Source organism: Danio aesculapii, chromosome 17 (genome assembly GCF_903798145.1).
Source record: "Danio aesculapii chromosome 17, fDanAes4.1, whole genome shotgun sequence".
Taxonomy (NCBI): domain Eukaryota; kingdom Metazoa; phylum Chordata; class Actinopteri; order Cypriniformes; family Danionidae; genus Danio; species Danio aesculapii.
The window spans coordinates 12,982,490-13,000,172 of NC_079451.1; the positions used below are offsets into that span (position 1 = coordinate 12,982,490).

At 34.6% G+C, this 17,683-nt stretch overlaps 1 long non-coding RNA gene across 2 annotated transcripts in view; it reads left to right on the forward strand.

Moving 5' to 3' along the window:
- Positions 1-15,861, forward strand: part of LOC130244630 (uncharacterized) — a 16,061-nt gene extending 200 nt beyond the window's left edge. The window contains exons 2-3 of one of the 2 annotated variants that reach the window (XR_008839241.1): positions 14,442-14,926; positions 15,439-15,861. This is a non-coding gene — a long non-coding RNA (uncharacterized LOC130244630). Of the gene's footprint in view, positions 1-14,441 lie in introns of both variants that reach the window. The other variant, XR_008839240.1, reaches the window with a different exon arrangement.
- The last annotated feature ends 1,822 nt before the right edge of the window (positions 15,862-17,683 follow it).

Sequence of the window (17,683 nt, forward strand, 5' to 3'; positions counted from 1 at the left end):
AGTTTTCGATGCATTCTGTGTGTTTCGCATAAAGAGGATTCCAAATAGAATGTTTCTGCGTGCAACTTCGATTTCACGGCAATATAATTTGACGCTTGAACAGACGCAGCTCAAGTGTTGATGTTAAGGGGCTCTTTCAGCCGACTGTCAGATGGCTTTTCCATCTGATTGATGCCAGTGATACTGGAGAAGAAACGCACTGGTTTCGCTGGGCCAGTCAAATAGAGTTCAGATACATAGCAATGGTTTTCATCGAACGAACCTTTTTGTCGAGATAAAAGCGTAAGCCACGACACCAAATTATACGAGGTTCTCATTTAACGAAAGCCAAAAGATCTACATATTAACGTGTTTTCGATAACCAAAACGAAGATTTATTGTCATTTAAATTTGTGGTGTCTTTCCAGAGACACAAATAAGAGTAGCCATCTACATGAGCATAGAATTAAACAGAGGTTTGACAGCAAACAAAATAGCCTAACTATTACAATCTCACGTTAAGAAAACAGAAAAGGAACAAGCTATTGCTGCTCAGTTTATGATTCTGCGATTGTATAATAATAATAATAATAATAATAATAATAATAATAATAATAATAATAATAATAATAATAATAAGAATGATGATGATAACAATAATAATAATAGCCCAATAATAACAAGGACAACAACAACAACAACAACAACAACAACAACAACAACAACAACAACAACAACGACGATACTACTACTACTACTACTAAAAATAATAATAGAAATATAATAATAATAATAATAATAATAATAATAATAATAATAATAATAATAATAATAATAGTCAGTTTTATTAAACAGGAGGCTTGGAATGAAAATCTTGCTAGATGCGTTTTATAGCCTACATTAGAAAACGTTCAAATAGAACCTTAAAACTATTTAGACATATAGAAATAAGATATAGCCTACTTATTAACTCAAACAATGTGGAAATCAAAAGAAAAATAATAAATACTATAGAAGAAAAACAATTATAACCAAAAAAATATTTGTTGTTCCAGCAGCTGCATAGATTTCCTATCTATTGCGTTTTTTTATTTCACTTAACTAACCGTGTTTAATTACTTTTCGCTGGATTCGTCCAATCTGCATATTAGTGCAAATGAAAGCCTGAATGTAAACAAATGATCCACAAAATTTTTATTCAGTGTATAAAGTTTCTTAAGGAGAGCAATGGGCATCACCTAAACTTTAATAAATATAGCCATATTCTATGGCCTAATAGTAGCAATTAATTGATTTATGTAAACTTAAATTAGTGAAATTTAAAATTCATATTAATTTATTTTCTTAATTTTAATAAATTGCTGACATTCTTAACAACCATTAATTAATAAACCATTCGTTAATTTTGTAAAGCATGGAGACAAAAATTCGAAAACACTTTGGACCCGAATATTGCATGAGGAGGTGGCATCCGAACACCATCGTGTCATCTAAATGGTTTTAACCCGTATTTTGCTCTGTGCTCTGTGCTGGAACACCCAAGTGGAGCTGGTCTCCCGGGAGATCTGCGGGACACCCATCTTACAAGCTGTAATGCCGCTTTAACCCATTGCTGGGGAGGGACCGTTCACACTACCCCGATTTAAGACCAAATACTCTTAATCCCGCTGATGTCCCACACTATATTAATGCACAACACAGACGCTTAATCTACGCCCTAAAATTAGAAAGGCAGTTTCACTGCAATATGCCGAATAGAATTAGGTTAGTCTTTGTAATAGTCTTTAAGGCATTTTAAACGCCGGGCAATGCGTTTACATGTAAAAGTATTATATTCTCCCCCAAAACAGATTAAAAAATTTTCATACAGCAATAACAATTATCCCAGCTATTTAAACTACTTCCTACTATTGTTTTGTTTCGTTTAAATGTTTTTGGAATACTTCCATATTTATCTATTGGTCATTTTATAACAATGTCAGTACACATTTTATCCCCTAAAGATGACCTTGTTGTTTACTTTAAAATTAAAAGAGGTATGAGAAAGCAATAAGTGTATATTTAAATATAAAATAACATTACATAATTTTATTGATCTGCATATATGAACAGACAGCTCTCCAAAGCTTGACCAATATATTCCACACAGCAAAATATGAACTGAATCTACAGTATCTCAAGTCTAAATCATGCAAAAAAAAACTATGCACTATATTTGTCTAGAAAAATGCATGTTTTCTTACTTTTGTAATTAATTGTTTGCATGTAATGTGAAACAATGGATACTATATAAACCCCATGTAAGTGATATTCAAGCTATCTTGAATACAACGTGCTGATTTATTTATAACACCCATGAGCATTTCTTGAACAACTTTTTAATAGCATAAGTAGTGGCATTGAACATGAATCATAAGCATATATACGGTGCTCAGCATACACCCCTCACAAATCTATCTATGAAATTCATATTTTTAAAAGGAAGCTATATAATATTATTTTTGTGCATATACATTTGATTAGTCAGTACTGAAGCCAAATCTGGAGCTTATCTAACAAAATAACTTATGATAACGGTCCAAAAACTGGTACACCCAAATTCATATGTTACAGAAAAATATTTAATGCAAATTAAAAAAAAAAAAAGGAAAATCAAGAGAAGCAAAATAATAAAAAAAATTAGTTGAAATTTTGTAGGTTGTACTTTTTTTGCAATATTTTTCTTGCATTTAATTGTATTATCTTTCGATAGCTTAATATGTTTGGTGACCAAAATATTATTTTAATAAATACATCTGTTTAATAAATCTGTTTTGTTTAAATGCACCAAAACACATCGCCTATATTCACTGTGAAATGGATAACAATATTCATTTTCAAAATGGGTGTACTCAATTATGATGAGCACTGTATATTTACTTTTATATTAGCTTATATTTATATACATATAAATGTATTTTTACTCATGATGCTTTTAACCCTGCTCTTAAGACAATAAATATAAGTCTATAGTAAATGGTTAGTGGTTTGACGATCTGGTCAAATGCAGCGGAAATAGTGCAAGAGTGTGATGGGTCAGGGCTGTGTTCACACTCATTCAACGGATTGGTGTGAAATTCTTGCTGTGCCAAAGCACAAGCCCATTTAACAAGCTAGCAATCTAAGTCACTGCTCAAACATCAGCATCCTTTAGAGATAATATTACCTGGATAAATGGCAGATTCTGTTTCATGGCTGAAATAGTCAGGATATTAAATAAGAAATGACAACAAGGGACTCTCAGTTGTTAACGTCAGCTATGCCATCGCATGTGCATTGACGTACATGTGTACACGGCACAGATGCCAATAGTTCCAACTTGCCCAACATTTCCTGTGGTCAAACGCTGTGGGTAAAATCGAAGTCAACGGGAAGGACACTTGACTCATTAAATCTTAATGAAAGCAATAAACACAGACGCCAGGAATTCATTCAGACCTCCAAACCAATCTCCATTTCTCAGCAAAGGCAAACAAGCCCAGATGCCCCAGCGTGATTCCCTGCATAACAAAAGCGAATCAGATTGTGTCCTGCATGTGTTCCCGATGCCGAAATGGTAAAGGCGATAGGTTATTCCAAGATAGAGCTTGTCCAATTTATTGTACGTGAGAGGAGTATGTCACAAAGGTGATTTCTGCATATTTTTATTTCAGCATTGAAGAGCTTGTAGTTTAGAAGGTGATGGACAAGCTCATGCGGCATTCATGAGAAGATTTTTCCTCCTCAAGTTTTATGGAGACTGCATGCACACACACACACACACACACACACACACACACACACACACACACACACACACACACACACACACACACACACACACACACACACACACACACACACACACACACACACAATAATCTGCATCTATGAGTTTTATACTGATAGCTCTTTTTGTTTATTGCAGAATGAAACTTGATGAAGATAAAGCTTCTTTATAAACAATATTCACAGTGACATTCAAATCATTTGCCTGTTAACAAAAGGATGGGAAAGTAAATTCCAGATGATGCTCTATTGTTAGATCAAACATTTCTTGATGCTGTTCGTCGCCATGGGCAAATTTAACCTGCTAGTAAACATATATCCAGGATCTCTAGCCATAGTGTCCCCAGAGACTCCACGGCAAGAGCACTTAAAGTAAATCCCCCAACTCAGAGCTAAATAATTCACCAACCCTTTCTCAAACTAAAGGCAATCTTCAATTTAATCCAGTATAAATGCATTTATCACAAAGAGATTAATGTGTGGCTGTTGCCTGTTAAAAAGCCCTCTGCTATGTTCGAGTAGTAGTGGTCCCCTGACACAGCATGTTTAACCCCGATCCTCATGCTCACAGTGTCATCGCAGACAGTTTAATTCAATTTCCTGTCAGATCAAGAGCTCCTCTCATTGTTGTGAGGCTGAGTTATTATCACCAATCATGTCTTTGTTTTCCAATTTACAGAAGCGATGACAATGGCACCAATTAGTGAAAACGTTAACAAGGCCCTACATCTGAAGAGTGTTTAACAGTAATGCAAAAACAATTGTGAACCCTTATCCCCTAGAAGAGCATATCAATAATTTCTTAAATAACTTTTCAGCAATTAAATCTTAAAAGAACCAATTGTTTCTAAGCATAAAGAAAATGTCTGGATTTTTGGAATGTAATTGTTTTTTGGATTTTAAAGGTTCTTTGTGGAACCATTGATGCCAAGCTTTTTTTATGATGCTTTTAATGATGCATCCAAAAACAGGTATTTAAAAATTCTATTTACATGACTGTGTATTTAATGGTTTTACTGTGGGAAAGATCCCAAAAAGCATTGCAAAAAATGTAGTCAAATTGAGAAAATAGTCCTTTTCAATGAAGTATATTTTATTACGCATTACAATTTAATTCTGTTTCATGTTTATTTGTTTGTAACAATAAGCTTTTTTTATAAAACTCGGACTAGTGGTATTTGTTTGGTACTGTATCATGAACAATTTTTTGTTTCAATGAAAATTGCTGCAAGGTTTAGCCTTACAAAATACCACAAAGAGACAGAGCTTAATGTGCATATACCATTGAAAAGCTTTGGACTAATAGCAGATATTTAAAGGTAAATGTATTTATACATTATAATAAATCAACATCCTACGGAGAAAATGTATGTTTTTTTATCTTTGTAACTCAATTGTTAAACTTTAATATTGTTAACAAAAAAGAAAGAGAAAATAGTAAGGAAATGTTGTTTCGCTGTTATTTTTTTTTTGCAAAGCTTTATTCGGTAGGCTACAGTACTACACTGTAAAAAAATTACATGACTAAAAGACAAGACAAATGTTTTATGTGTCTGTAACTAATTTTAATCAGTTAAACAGATTTCATCTAATGTTTTTGTTATGCTAAGATTGGTCACACTTTATTTTGATGGTCTGTTTGTTGAATTTAAGTTACATTGCATCTATTTGCCAACTAATTCGCATTAGATTATAAGTAGACTGTTAGGTTGGGGTTAGGGTTGGGGTTAGGGTTAGGGTTAGTGTAAATTGACAGTTAAATTCTTATAGTCAGTTAAATGTCTGTTGAAGGAGCAGTTTCAACAAATAATAAGCAGACAATCTACTAATACCCAAATGGACCATCAAAATAGTGTTACCCTAAGGTTAACTTAATTTTTTAGTCAGTTTGACTGATGCAGGATAATATTACTAGAATAGTTCATCTGATTATTTTGACGAACTAAACTCTGATTGTTTTGATGAACAAAAAAATTTCAGGCAGCAACAATTTTTATATATTTAATTTTTTTTACAATGCAGCAGCAACCGTTACCATAACTGTATATTAGCAAGTTTAAAGGGCTCAACCCAACGGTGAGGTCACTCTTACCATAGACCGTTTTAAAACCAATGCAAACCAAACCTATACCAATGCAAATCATCCACAGAGTCATTTTACATGCAAAACAAAGCATTGTTGGACGATGCCTTGTAATGATAAATATGAGCAGTGAGGCATATATGAGTAGTTCATAATCTAGACAAACGCATGTGCTTTATTGTGATAGGTGAAGAATCATATTGCCTTCACGATGCAAATTCTCTCTCCATTGAAGTTGAAGGAAAATGGGAAAAGATGAATTATTTAGCATTTGCAGCGCCTTTTGATGGTAACGGACAAAAACAATACGTTTACAATTAATTTAAAATGCAAACGGTGCCTGAAAAAACTACTATATTTCTTCTGCGATATTTAAATAGTTCACTTGGCTTGTAAAAAATGGCACAGACTCCTCAAATTTTAACTTTCCAAACTGAGCTTGACCCATAAACGGAAATGGCAACTGAACAGTTGTGTGATTTGGAGGGTCCGCCAGTATCGCTTTCAGCCGAATTTCAATTTCAATATGGCATTTGACTCAAAAAAAACCCTCGATATAGCTATGTGCTTTTCAAAGTCATGTGGCATGTCTCTAAAATATAAAAGCCGCCCACTAAAGGGCTCACGGCTGAAGTGGAGGGCATAATTGCTAGGAAACATCTTACTGAACAGTTGGTGATAAACGTAGTCACCCCCACCTCGGCTTAAAGCAATTAATTCAGGCACCCTGACATCAACTCTCCAATCCTCTGACAGCTTGAAGCCCAAATCAAAATGCTAGTTCTCCTGGGAACAGCAGAAGATAGCCGGATCTTTTCTGGACTGTTTGCTCACTGGGCCTGAGAGCAATCTTCCTTGCCGAATGAAATGCAAGGACACAAACAATGTGCCGGAGAGAGAATGGAAGACGGGGAATGAACAGTTTGGACTATTTGCTCAGCAGAAGGGCAGTCACAATAGCTGGCCCATAGCTTTCCCATGCATCAAGCCTCTTAGTCTTAGGGCTCCTTTGTTGCTGGGTTTCGTTCAGATAAGAGTCCAGCTGCCCCATGTGTTTAATTCTCATTGTATGTTGTACTGTATGCTCATTTAGATACTTTTGCACAGTTTTTTTCACAAATCGGGGAGCAGGCATGCATATGTGCGTGTCTGAGTGTGGACAAGCTTCACCTCTACATGTGCTCTCGTTTAAAGGGAAAGACAAGAGAAAATGGGGGTCAAGATTATGCTTTGAGGACTATACCTTATCTTGTAGACTATAGGAACTCTGATGTGGGGTTTGAGCTGGTGATACAGTTGATCTCCAATGTGTTTCATGAGTATATCTTTTTCATGAGAAATTAAAAAATGCAGTGGCTACTCTGTTGGAGAGCTCACGTGGTTCTTTATTGTGAGTGCACAATGTTAGAGTAATAGCTTATAACAATAAGATCTCATTTGTTAATGTTGGTAAATGCTTAAACAAGCAATTGTCAATATATTTTTTTATTGCATAAAAAACAACTTTAGTTCAGTGTAGACATAAGATGCAGTTAAGATGTAAAGAAATGAACTAGGATTAAGAAATACTGTGAAAGAATTGTTCATTGTTAGTTCATGTTAACTAACCTTTTTGTGAAGTATTACCCGATTGTTATGCTCTTTTTTCAATTAATCAACAGTTAAAAAATTAACAAACAGGCAATGGGTTTCAGTTATCCTAAATAATAATCTGAATGTTATATGAATACAATTTCACCACATGACTTGAATAGCTCTGTTTGAAAGAATTCATCAACCTTTGATTTTGGCCACAATTTCATCTGAGAGGAGAGTGAGAATGATGGAGAGGGTCGGGATGATTGCCTTTAACACAGAGATCGTCATTTCTAATTTGACGTAACCTTTGTTGTTTGTTTTATTACGGAGCTACAAAAAAAGCAAACTGAAACTGAATATTTCAATTAAATGTTGTAAATGAGACTGTTTTTAAAAAAATGTAAATACTGTCACACATAGAAGACTGTGCAGAAGCAAATCAAGGCATAACTAGTGTAATTCTGTTTGTTTAGTTTTACCTGTAACAAGTTAATTATAAAATGTAAAAATAACACTGTATTAGTTAATATAAAACAATATTTTCTAGTCATTTTAAACTATTATTAAACACATTAGGAAATTACCCATGACAACTATATTTACCTCTGATCCACTAGCCTCAATCAAGTTTGGTTTTGGCCCTTCATACTTATCTACTAATGAACAGTTAAGATCTTAAAAATAGGCAGTCAATAAGCTAGTAGTTAATAGGATAAATTGTGACCTAAACTAAAGTGTTACCCAATAAACTAATTAAAAAATAAATATAACAGGCCAAAGATAAGTGAAATAAATAGTGCTTTTTGCTTAAAAAAAAAGTCAAACAGTATCCAGGTACAGAAATTGAATAATCAAATTTAAATAGCACTACACAGTATTCATTGTATGAATAATTAAAGAAAAATAAACTTTGTTAAAGTTACACACATTACAATTTGTGCTTTAAACTCTCTTGAAATGTTCACACAACCACAGGCCTTAAAACATGCAAATTCTGTCCTGGTTAACTATAATTCTCAACTCAACATACATCCTGTAATGTGACAATTGCAGATGCACACAGTACAACATCGATGCTGAAGCAATATATTTTGCTGATTTTTTTTTACTAAGCCATATTTGTTTTGTGGTTAAGTCTATTGTAAAATATACATCAAAATGATACCGTTTGGTCATGCATTAACTGGAAGACAATGAGCTTTTTGTAAAACATGTGGGTTTGATTTTGTCTTAAAAGTGCCTCACACACAATAGCATTTTATAACTTTACAGTTTGTCTATTTCTGATAAATTTTTGGTTCATCAAAAAGAAAACTTGAACATAATAGCCAGCTATCTGAATATAAGAAGAGCTGATTTCGTTCTAAGGACTCAGAGACTAATGCTAATGTATTAGTGCACAAATAATACACTTCATGCAGTTAGATTTTATAAATAATTTTTGCTGCTTGATCACAAATTTTAAGGGCAGAGAATGTAATTGTCCGTGTTAGAGGGCATGTATTCACAACAAACAAAGGCATAGTTTTATGATAGCATGACTGAGTGTGGAGTTAGAGTTGTGGTCTTCATCACATCCTAAGGGACAGAAATCACATTCATGGGTGTGCTAAAGTATTTAAAACTTATTAATAGGAAGCAGAGAAAGGCTGAACGATATTTCTGAAACAATTGCTGATGAGAGACAAGCGGCACAAAAGCTTTAAATATTCCACAGTCAACTGCTTCCAGTTCATCATCAGCAACATTATTTTATCTAAATACTGTACATTTTAGGTTTATGTTATAATGCTGTTCTGTGCAATCTAATAAAACAGAACATATTAAAAAAGAATATATTCTTAGGTGTTTTTCAGTTTTCTATAAAACCAAGACCGAAATCAAGGGTGTGCGATGCCATTAGCATCTTCGGTGTTTGGACTTTCAGCAGTGAAATTTAAACCACACTGAACTAAACTAATCTGAACTTAAACTCTGAAAACTGAACTGACACTGTTTCAATTTACTATAATCTTCTATGTGAAGCTGCTTTGACACAATCTACATTGTAAAAGCGCTATAGAAATAAAGATGAATTGAATTAGCAATGGCGATAGAGAACAAGGTCCATGTCACTAATTAAAATGGCTTATTTCTGCATTTGAACATTTGGGATAATGCAAGTACACAATTCAGCAAAATATATAGCACTGTTCTAGATGCAGTTAAGATGTAAAGAAATGAACTAGGAATAAGAATACTATAAAAGAATTGTTTATTGTAAGTTCATGTTAACTAACCTTATTGTCAAGTCTTACCCAACTCTTATGCTCAATGTTTTAAAATGATATGAATACAATTTCACCACAGGACTTGATTAGCTCTGTTTGAAAGAATTCATCATTTTTGATTTATTGGGGTGATTTTGCAAAGAAGTGAATCATGCAAAAATATACAATATAAAACGGTTATACTTTAGTTTAGGTAACGCTTCACGGTATTATTATTAACAAACCATTAACATTTCTAGCTTAATAAACTACTAATTAGCTGTTTATAAATAGTTATTAAGGTAGAAGTTGTGTTTAGGTTTTGGGGAGGATTAGGGATGCAGAATAATATCATACTTTAGTTTTTGGATTTTAGTTTTTGAATGTTTTAATGGGGAAAAAATCATATTGTGACTTTAATGAAACCCAAATTAATGTATTTTGTGTTTTCTGTTGATATGCAAATATGCTAGTGTGTATATTTGCACGTGTGTGTGTGTGTGTATGTGTGTGTGTGTGTGTGAACAGGTTGTGTGTAAGATGGTGCAGCCTTATGCTTCACTGATAGTAAAGTAAAGCTCTGTTCATGGCTTTTCAACACTTCTTTAAGTTGCCACCACTGTATAATTTATGGGTGCTGAGAATCACTGTGTTGAAATATGATGCAGATCTGTAGAGCACAGAAATTGTTGCGAACAACTGAGTCATATAAGATGAAACGCACAAAATCTAGGTGATTAGCAAGTACCGGAACATGCCAAGGATTCAGCAATGGGAACACACACGAACAAAAAACACGCCCTGCTGAGGGGCTCTTATGCAATGAAACTTGCTAAAACACTTGTCAAAGCGATACAATGTTTTGGTCATGCATTAACTGAAGGACCATAAGCCAGGAATGTTAAGAGTAATATGTTTATATAGATATTTGGTATAAAAAAAGTGTAAAAATTTGAAAGTAGCTGATTTTATTTATTATTTTGTTAAATCTAGAAACAAATTATTTGATCTAAGATGAATTTATGTGTAGCATTGAATAGCAGGTTTTATACACTAAACAGAGGGAAGATCATTCATTCATTCATTTATTAATTTTCTTTTCGGCTTAGTCCCTTTATTAATCTGCGGTCGCCACAGCAGAATGAACCGCCAACTTATCCAGCACATGTTTTACGCAGCAGATGCCCTTCCAGCCGCAACCTATCTCTGGGAAATAGAGAGAAGACCAATATTTTAAAAAGTTTTGATTCAATGTTTTAAATAAATGAATCAGTTTTGAGTTCGGTTTTAGCTTAAAAAGTAACAAAAACATACACTCTAAAAGTGTCATATACTGTGATTCACAGGTGTTTTAAATTTCTTTACAATTTATGAATTGCATTATTGGACTTTTATCTCTGCTCTGTCAATATTTGATGTTAAAAATTCAACTCTGCAGTATAAAAAAGTGACTTTTATTGACATAATAGTAGTTTAAAATAATATGTAATAAATAAAATAACGACACTTCAGTGTGTAAAACACTGAAGTTATATATCAGTAAAAGCAGTGGCAGTTGATTGTAAAGCACCATAATTTGCAACAGCATTCCAGACAATATGTTACTTCAAAACGATTAAAAATGCCAATATAAAAAATCAAGGTCCTGTTATGCAAAACAAACAAACAAACATGAATGACAAAATATGAAAAACTGTTTATTTACATTTATTATTTTTATAGTGTAATAACTAAAACAAAAACGAAACAAATAAATAAAATAATGAACAAATATTGATTTAAAAACTAATACTAATTTTTGCCGTTACAGTGGCACAGTAAGTAGCACAATCGCCTCACAGCAAGAAGGTCTCTGGTTCGAGCCTCGGCTGGGTCAGTTAGCATTTTTGTGTGAAGTTTGCATGTTCTCCCTTCTTTCATGTGGGTTTCCTCCAGATGCTCCGGTTTCCCCCACAAGTCTAAAGACATGCGGTATAGGTGAATTGGGTAGGCTAAGTTGTCCATAGTGTATGTGTGTGAATGAGTGTGTATGGATGTTTCCCAGTGCTGGGTTGCAACTGGAAGGGCATCAGCTGCATAAAAAATATGCTGGATAAGTTGGCTGTTCATTCCGCTGTGGGGACCCAAGATTAATAAAGGGACTAAGCCGAAAAGAAAATGAATGAATGAATATTAATTTGAGTGATACTAAAATTACAGAATTTTCAAATAAACTCCTTTCTCCTTTTTCACTTTATTTGATATGTTCCAAAATATAATAGCAAAAAAAAACTAAAAAAAATCTCTGTGAAGAATCTCTTTAGAAATGCTGCTTTCGCTCTCACTCACAGGTCTGGTCTGAAAGAGTATAGATAAGAGTGACTCGGCCATACAATGTCCTCTCAGTAGGTTTCATTGACCGACTCATGGCACCGGCCAGGTATGCCAGCAATGTTTAACCAGCTATCCATCTTCTACCTGAGGCTGGTAAACAAGCACCTTTGTTTAAGGCGCACAACGGTTAGTGCCTGCTCTGACTCAACAAATGAACTATTTATTTCCCCATTGGCCTGGGCTCAGAAAATATGCCTCTTTATAATCCGCTTTTTATTTGTGTGACAGCAGAGTGTGGTAATACATGTCTGTGTGTGGGAGGGCCGAGGGGCCACACGGTCTGGTTAACTAGTGATTTCCGTGGTGAACTCATGTTCCAGCCTCTTATCGTTAGTGTCCAGGGTGAACAAACAAACAGCGTGTGGTGTAAATCTGGTGGAAGTCTGAACTTTGTGGGTTCAGTCATCTTTCTGTGCATTTAACAAAATCTCTATTTGTATACTGTAACAAGTGAGGTTGGGTTTACCTAAAAAGTCAATGAACGCATTGTCTTAAAATGATTAAGTAACTTAACTGTGCATGATTTTAAAAAGTAAGTTAAGTCAACATAACAGTGTAAAGTTACAATTACTCACTTTTTTAAAGTGTACCTATACTTCAATATAAAATAAACAAAGAATAAATGTAATAATAAGGTCCCATTGTTAATGTTAGTTAACAATGAGCAACATGTACTGTATATTACAGTTTTTCTTAATTTCTAGATTGTTATAAGTAATGCAATTCTTTTCAGTGATGGTTTATTACAATGGAAAGCAATTTTTTTTACCATCCTTTGGTATAAAGCAATTAATGCCACCATAACTATGCAAAGGTTGCTCTCAGATACAAATCTGAACCTAGGACCAACATTTATGCCAGGATATTTGAAACAACCCAGCATTAAAGTAAGCAACCCAGCATTTTCATGTTTGACTAAATACTGTAAGCCCCAGTATTAATTGTGCTTGGTAAAACTCTATAGGAACAAACTCTAAAATGCAGGTATGTTTCAACCAAAATTTGTATCTTACCTAAAATAAGGTGTCGCCAACCTTTGACATCCACAGAACCTTCTCACTGCACAAATGTTTTGTCTTTATGCTGGAAATAATTGTAACTGTACGTTGTATGGTTCTTTGAGGAACCCACAATGATTTTTGAATGACATTGCTGCAAAATGCCGCATTTGGAAGCGTTATTATTCAGAGTGAAGGTAATTGTATGGTGGGTATTTGGGGTCTTTGGAACAACCAATGGCAAGTTCAGGCAAAAGTACATTTAGAGTAATCTCAGCATCTTTTCAGCTCAGGATTGTGGCTCAGTCAGCTTAATTCCTCAAAGATGGATGTGGTCCAGACTAGCACAAAAGCAACACAGGCTGGAAGTGCATCAGTCTATATTTTTGTAAACCTCCCAAAACATAAAACCCCTAAAACATACATTTATGCAGTTTCAAAGTAAAATTAACATTATGGGGTAGCATAAAGGCATAAAAAGATTAAAGAAATGTAAAATCAAGGTAAAACTATGTGGTTGAAGTGCACTTTTCTTTTCCTACATTTGCTTCTGAAAACACCATTGGTTTGGTTTAGGGTTTAGGTCAGTAGACCCACCACCTCATCTTGTGTATGGAAACACATGTATTAGCCGGCAGCTCGCTCTCTGCAACTCTCAAATGGTCGCCCACTGAAGCTAAGCAGGGCTGTGCCTGGTCAGTACCTGGATGGGAGACCACATGTAAAACCTAGGTTGCTGCCCGAGGTGGTGTTAGTGAGACCAGCAGGGGGTGCTTAACCTGCAGTCTGTGTGGGTCCTAACGACCCAGTATATTGATAGGTATTCTCTGTGGTTGATAAAAATCCCAGGATGTCCTTCAAAAATGAGCAGTGGTTTAACCCCAGCATGGCTAAATTTGCCCACTGGCCTCTGTCCATCATGGTCTCTCAACTATACCCATATCATAATTGGCTTCATCACTTTGCACTCTGTGTTGTGCAGTCTGGCGCACCATGTAGTGTCTAGAAAAGCACTATATAAATGTAAGGAATTATTATTATTATCTGAATCAAACATGTAGCTCAGTAATGTATCTCAGATTCAGAATGTGGATCCATCATCCATCATACCCAAAGCAAAGTACTTCAGGTTTTGCAAAATTGTATGATGAGGTACATATTTTCAATGAGCCTGGGAATGAGATCTTCCAATGAGATCATATCGACCTCTTGTTCTCTGTCACCATATCAACTGAGACCTCAGCACTGTTTTAGTGGAATATGTTGTTTTGCTCAACTTAAATGATTATTCTTGTAATATATAATGAGCATGACTCGTAATACTTGCATTACTTTCATTATCATAATCATGTTGAGTGTGCTTTTCTTTTTTAGATGTGAGTGATCTTCACCATCATGTCATGCTCCTCCATCATTTGGCAACTGCCTTTCCATAAAGCAGGTTTACCTGTCGCAGCCCACAGTCACGTCTGACTTGGATGCATGAGCAAGATAACATTCACATCTGCAACGTCAAGAGAGAGGGGCACAAGGAAGCCTGACATTAATCATTAACAGCGCTAAAAGCCCCTGCTTTTGTATTCCCATGGAGCCGGGTGCATCTGTGATCATGTGACCTGCACAGAGGAGATTGGGGGAGTGAGCGCTAAAGCAAACACAGGTGTTTGGGCTGCTGCTGTTAGGGACAACTGCAAACACAGTCCACCATACTCACCCACAACCTCACTACAGCCAATCAGAGACACAGACGGCCCTGCCTGACATTTCACTTGACAATTAAGACTCTTTGATTGCCTAATAAAGTTTCAGTACAGACTGATGTAAGGAGCTGTGGATTCTTAATTAAGCACCATAAACAGGTACAAACTATTTAACATAATAGGAACAGACTAAGTACACAATGCTTGTTTTCCTTATAAACAATAATACTTAATCACAACAGCCATAACAGGTCATACAGGGAAATACAACATTCTCCACTTGAAACACCCCATGCAAATAATTTGTTACCTTATTATTTACATGAAGCATATATACCAATACTAAAATATTTATTATATTAAAAATAAAGTGAATCAAGATTAGTACCCGATTTAGTACCCGTCAAACGTTTTTAGGATTTTATTACAGATTTACAAATTTAATGTGTTTTTACAGAGGTCATCATGGCAAATCAGTTATTAGAAAGTAGTTGTTAAAACTATTATGTTTAGAAATTAAATAATAAATAAGTTCTTATCTTCGTTAAACAGAAATTGGGGAAAACTTTAATAAATAAAAATTTTACAGAAGGGCTAATAATTCTGACTTCAACTGTACATATTAACACATTTAATTATATTTTATTTGTCTAATCTGACATCATTTAAAGCGCAGGCTGCACGGTGGCGCAATGGGTAGCATGTTTGCCTCACAGCAAGAAGGTCGCTGGTTCGAGCCTTGGATGGGTCAGTTGGCGTTTCTGTGTGGAGTTTGAATGTTCTACCTGTGTACTCCCCATGTTGGTGTGGGTTTCCTCCAGTTGCTCCGGTTTCCCCCACAAGTCCAAAGGCATGAGGTACAGGTGAATTGGGTAAGCTAAATTGTCTGTTGTGTGAGTGACGTGTATGAATGTTTCCCAGTGATGGGTTGCAGCTGGAAGGGCATTCGCTGCATAAAACATATGCTGGATAAGTTGGCAGTTCATTCCGCTGTGGTGAACTCAGATTAATAAAGGGACTAAGCCGAAAACAAAAAGCTAATATGGTACATGACATATGTCAAATCAAATCAAATAAAATCACTTTTATTGTCACATCATGTGTCTAATTTTATTTGTGTTATAAGTGTGTATTGGTGAAAAACGCTACAATGACACTTTTTTTTACATTTTTTAATTTTCTGCATACTGAATTGTATAGCAGACATACTCTATTTTACTTTACTCATATTCCAGTCAAACAAACACTTTAAAAAACAAAAGATTTAGATGGGGAAGATGGTGGGGTGTAGAAGACAAACACAATGTTTTTTCTGTTTCATTTCTGAAAAGTTTACAAAGTCTGAGTCTCTATGTGCTTTATTTTTTATGTTTATCAATTTGAATGTGAGATTAAAGACAGAAAATTACATGGTTTTCAGAGTCTCTGAATATTTGTCTGACTTCAACAAAGTCAGCACTATAGCTGACAGATGCCTGTCTTTAAACTGCATTTAAACTTTAAACTCCATTTAAAGTATACATGCTGCATAAAACTGCAGGTTTCCTCAGAATTTTGAGCATATCATTTAACTGTTTAGTGTTATTGTGTGTAAATGTATATTTATTCAATTTTTTATTAATTTCAGTCATATTGGATAATATGGAAATGTTTAGATGATTTATGTTCAATATAGGTTGTAAAGTAATATTTTCTGTCTTTTAGTTCATGTATTATATGACAGACTTACTATATCTTTGTTTACTAAACAAGTGCATTACAACCCTTAAATAAAACTTTTAAAATATGTATATTTTTTTGTATATGCACAAAACCACTGCATAAATCCAAAAGATTCTGTCTGGCTTTGCCCATGACTCATCGTTTGATGCACGTGCTACTGTATTATTATAAAAAATTATGAAAGTAGCAAATAAAAATAGCAAATTAAGGACTAAAATATGCCAATCGGTACTAATAAAGGTATAGATCAAACCTCTGCTAAAGGATTTGTGGCCATTGTCTGACTTCAGCAAAATACCAGTCCATTGTGGGCTGGCAGTGAGCTAATCAAAGTGAGCCGGCAGTGATAAGCTGCAGATGAACAGTGCTTTGCTTAACTGAGCTTTTGATGTTACAGACACAATGCAACATGTGAAAAGAGCAAGTGTCCTAAGAAGCTTTTTTTGTCTGGCTCCACACCTATAATGAGGTCACACAGCAGCCTGTGGTAAATCCGTCTGGTGTATTCATTCCCACGTTAAAAAAGATACAGCTAATAAGTTGGAAAAAGGAGGCTAAAAGACCATTTTAACTGGCTAAATTCACAAGGATAAAGTTTCTACAAGGCATATTTCAGGCAGCAAGGATTCATGGACAAATCAAGTGTGCACGAAAAAAAGTGTATAATGACATGGGTATTAGAGGCAGAAGGTGACTTTGAGGACATTGTACATGTCCTCAAAAAAGAGTTTCTGTTTTTGAGTTGAGAAAGTAAACATGAAGGTTTAGCTGTAGTTTGTACATTATAAAAACAATTATGTGAAAAAAGCTAATGATTTTAACAATAAAAAAGTTCTACAGTAAAAAAAACTTTGTATACAGTAAGTTTTATTAATATATATAGTGAATAATGAAATAAATTGTGAAATGACAGTGAAATAAATTTACTTTCCCAGAATTCTCTGCATGACACTTTTGGTTGACATTCCTGGGGATCTTTTTTAGTTTTAGTGATATAGATTGAGTTTTACATTATATCTTTTGTTAATAATCTTTATTGCATTACTATGATGGTGCATTGCATTGCATAATTGACTGCATTGCTACCACTTGGTTTGGTACTTATGGAGCTGCGCATCAATGGACTTGCTCTTCAGTGTTTGGACTTTCATCTGTGAAATTTAAACCACACTGAACCGAACTAAACTGAACTTC